Here is a 3884-nt window from a genome sequence, read left to right on the forward strand (position 1 = left end):
GCGAAAATATGTAGAAAATTAAATCAATTGTTAATTATATCTAATAAATTAGGAATTTTTGAATTGTTGACTGTTTTCTTTTTGTAATGCCTTTTTTTTAATCTTTTTGTACTTTTTAAATTAATTAAGTAGTTTCCTTTTCTATTTTTACTTTTTCTATTTTTTAATAAAAGTAATTAGATATCTTTTTTTTTTTGGTGTCCTATCCTTCTCGACATATAGAATAGAGATATAGAATCCAAAGAAAAAAAATAGAAGTTACTATTATGCTAGAAAAAATCAAGCCAAATATATTTGAAGTAGTTACACATAGTTTTGTATTGCGATAAAATACAATCCAAAGTAATTTCACTACTACAAAAAAGGGCAAAGATAACACCCCTAAATTAACTCTTATTTTATCAACTGTTATGTAAAGTCTAAATTTAACGTTTTAACAAAAGAACTGTTATCTTAGCTTGTATAGAAAATATTCCACTTAACACTTATCTTAATGTGTGTTATCTTTGCTATGAAATTAGTTTATTGTATTTTATTTTATTCTTTTATGGGAATATGGTGAATTTCTATTAATAATAAAAATTCACTTAAAATAATTACGTTTCAAACCGTTTTATTTTCAATTACTTTTAGGAACAAGCTTTCTAGTTTCTACTCCCCTAAACGAACAAACTTTGGAACGATGGAGTCAGGAGCGGTGAGGAAGAGACGACGATGGAGACAACACATTCGCATTCGCCGGAGACGACGATGACGAGCAGTGAGGAAGAGGAACGAAGTCACGAACGTTGAACTTCGAACGATGGAGTCAGGAGCGGTGAGGAAGAGACGAAGAGGTACGAAGCCACGAAGCGACGGAGTCAGGAGGCGAAGCGACGCCGCCACCCCACCGCCCACATCCATTCGCCGTCGCGGACCTCCCGAGACGCCCAACACTCACTCATTGTCACTCCAGTCAGTCCGTAAGTTTTCTAAACCCTAAGTTTTTTAGTTTTAGTTTTAGTTTTAATTTTTTTTAAAGGTAATATTCACATTGTTTGGTTGTGAATTATGATACTTGTGAAATGTGAATTTGTGATTGTGGATTTATGTTGTTGATTTGGAATTGGTCATGAACTCAGATCATGATTTTGGAAATTGTTAGTTTGCAATTTCAAATTGTAATTAGGATATTGTAAATATGATTTGATTTATAATTGAACTCATTCAGTTGCCAGGGATAGTATAATTGAATCAGGGTATTGATTTGTTAGACTACAGTTTTGTTTTTTAGCTCATTGTATGCCGTCTTTTGCCATATGAAAATATCTTTGCATATATTGAGACTAGCACACATTAAGTTAATATTGGTAATTTGGTTCTGCAAGAATATTGAGGAAGAATGGGCCACCTCTTTGCGTGAATACTGCAGCATCACATTTGCCCCAAGCCATAAGCACACTGAATCTGAATCTTCAATTCGAGCTCTGAAAATATGCCTTCAGAAATCTCAAAATCAGCTAAGAGGGGCTGCATATCATTACAGTAGGTTATACCACTTCTGAAATATACACTCAATAACTGGTGAATATAGTAAATGCAATAACCATTCAAGCATATAGCACTGTGCTATTCAACCATTCAAGTCTAGAAATTGAAGATATATTATGAACAAGAATTCGTCTACAGAGTCATCTAAAACTTGAAGTAATATTTTTTTGTTAATTTTCATATATTGAAATCCAGACAGCTTTTGTTATGGTTTATAGTGTTATACAGGTCAATTTTAGTAAGTTTGTATTATTACTCCAATTGCTCAACAACATTTTGGAGTCAAATTTCCTCGGACATTAACTGGACCGGTCTGACTATCCTGTTTAATCCAGATTGTAAAAAATGATAGCAGCAAGTCCTGATTACAACTTAATGCAGTTAAGTCAGCTCCAAACACTTGAGTACTAGAAGGAGCCAGCTATGAGTACAAAAGTTTACTCCTATGCAGGGATGTGCTTGTCAAAATTGAAATAAGTTCATCTTTCTTTGCTCAGGCAGCACCAGGTAAAGAGAAAATTGTATGGAGGGACACGATTTCAGTCTTTCCAAACACCACCACCAAGAAAGATACTTGGGAGGGAGGGAGGGAGGGAGGGGGGAGAGAAAGGAACAAATTGCATTCTAGTGTTGACAAATGATCATTTAGCTTATTGACCAAGCCCACCACCAAGTTAGCCACTATTTAACAGCAATCGTTCTAGTGCCTAGTGGAGAGCTTAAATCTTCATGAACCCCAAGAAAAACTGTAGAGTACTAAACATTGCATCATATTCCCTGAAGACCGTCTTTTGCAAAGATTATTTACTCCTTCACTAGCTAAGAAGTACGAAGAGCTGTATGAGCAAAGTGGTGTCAAATTTGTGAAGGTGGGCAATATGTCTATCTCCCATCATATCTAAATCATTTCTATTATGGTTGTTTTAGTTATAATCTAGGTTTAATTTTACATGCATTTCAACTGACTATAACACCTAGTGATTTGTAAATGTAATAGGGTAATATGATTAAAAACCTAGAAGCTGGTTTTGATGGAAGAGTGGCTGCAGTGAAACTTGAAAATGGCTCTACCATAGAAGCAGATGCTGTGAGTTTTTCTTTCTTATAATCTCTGGGTTTGTTCCATTTGCATAATAATAAGCCAATGATTTAGTTCTCAAGTGTGATTCTTGCATGTTGTTGTCCTGGTAGTCTGCTTTTGTTTCCCATGGATATCAAAGCAGTCTATATGAATGTATCTCAGGAGTTTTGAATGAAATTTAATTAAGTTGCAGGAAGAAAAGAAAACCATAACTTTCTTAAATAGATTCCTCTTCAGGAACGAATTGAGAAGAATTAAGATATAAAGACTAATAGGAAAACAATAAAAGTTTAAGAAAGCGACAAAAGAGATCTGAAGTATATGGAGGCAAAGAAGGCCAAGTATATAATCTTTTCCCAATACCATGTGAGGGTTATATAATTTCATCGTCAGAATGCTAAAAACCGACCTCTTTTCTACATCACATTTGGTTAGAGGTTCAAAAACGGGACTCTCGATGGTAAATTTAAACAAATTGACGTTATCACCCACAAAACTATAGACAAACTTGAATCTTCGATGGGCACAAGGAAGAGTTGAAAGGGTGTAGGTAGGAGGCTTGCTGGAAAGAATTAGAGAAGTTGACAATGTCAGGTCAGTAGGTTTGGATTAGCAATCAAGTTACTTTTTTTTTCTTATCTTACGAAAAGAACATTAGTAGACAAACATGCAATGAGATTGTTTAAACCTTAATGCATCCCATACATGTATATCTATGAAGTGATAAGGAAATGAAGGCCCAACTCATAATTAATACTTTGAACTGAAGCATGTAGTTTAGAAACTAGAAAGCCCGTCTATTTCAAGGTGAATGTAGTGGCACCTGAATTAATATACAATCTTTTGTTTGAGTCTCAAAGATGTTGTTGTAGATATTTGACAATTTGTGGCACATACATACAAATGCATAATTGTTTTATGAATACTTATTATGTAATTACCTTTATTGCAGTATTATTACGGCATTGGTCAAACCTATTCTTACGAGAAAATTGATGAACTCAAAGAGTTGTGGATTACATATGTCGGAGATCAACAAGAAGCACAAATGATGAATGAGTTCTAACTTCCCGCCTAATTTTTTTTACCTTAATCCATTTTTGGATGTACATTATATTTTTGGATTTGGATATTAATATCATGTGGATGTGGCTAGTCTAGATTTGATTGTTTATGATTTAGATTAATATTGATTTGTATATATAGTAGTTTTTGGAAGTTTAGAATTATGAATATTCGTTGAATTATATTGTGAAATAAAAATTTTGGAATT

At 33.7% G+C, this 3884-nt stretch overlaps 1 long non-coding RNA gene across 3 annotated transcripts; it reads left to right on the forward strand.

The window, feature by feature from the left end:
- The first annotated feature begins 611 nt into the window (after positions 1 to 611).
- LOC104892998 (uncharacterized) lies at positions 612 to 3877 on the forward strand. Of its 3 annotated transcripts, XR_007275669.2 has the most exons (4): positions 612 to 962; positions 1368 to 1524; positions 2528 to 2617; positions 3564 to 3877. It is a non-coding gene; the product is annotated as an uncharacterized LOC104892998 (long non-coding RNA). The 3 variants fall into 3 exon arrangements; XR_007275670.2 differs by lacking the exon at positions 1368 to 1524; XR_007275668.2 differs by lacking the exons at positions 612 to 962; positions 1368 to 1524 and adding an exon at positions 2134 to 2399.
- Positions 3878 to 3884: the final 7 nt, after the last annotated feature.

Source organism: Beta vulgaris, chromosome 6, assembly GCF_026745355.1.
Source record: "Beta vulgaris subsp. vulgaris cultivar EL10 chromosome 6, EL10.2, whole genome shotgun sequence".
Lineage (NCBI taxonomy): Eukaryota > Viridiplantae > Streptophyta > Magnoliopsida > Caryophyllales > Amaranthaceae > Beta > Beta vulgaris.